Genomic DNA, 379 nt, shown 5'->3' with positions numbered 1-379 from the left:
GGGGGGGGGACCCAATGTGGGGGGCACATGCAGTTCTTCCAGGGCTTCCTAGTGGGAATGGCCATGTTGCTTAGCCTTGGGGGATAAGCAGGTAGGTACTATGCAATATAGGGGTGGGGGTCGGGGAGATCCCTTTTTCCTCCCCATCATAAAGGTCAGAACTGACACTTCTATAATGAAAGATATGGTAACAAGAGAAAAGCATAACAGGCTGGGGGCAGCGGCTCACGCTTGTAATCCCAGCACTTTGGCAGGCCAAGGCGGGAGGATGACTTGAGGTCAGGAGTTTGGGACCAGCCTGGGCAACATGGTAAAACCTTGTCTCTACTAAAAATACAAAAATTAGCTGGGCATGGTGGCATGCACCTATAATCCCAGC

The sequence above is a fragment of the Colobus angolensis genome, unplaced genomic scaffold (genome assembly GCF_000951035.1).
Source record: "Colobus angolensis palliatus isolate OR3802 unplaced genomic scaffold, Cang.pa_1.0 Scaffold449, whole genome shotgun sequence".
Classification (NCBI taxonomy): Eukaryota; Metazoa; Chordata; class Mammalia; order Primates; family Cercopithecidae; genus Colobus; species Colobus angolensis.
This window is presented reverse-complemented; position numbering follows the sequence as displayed.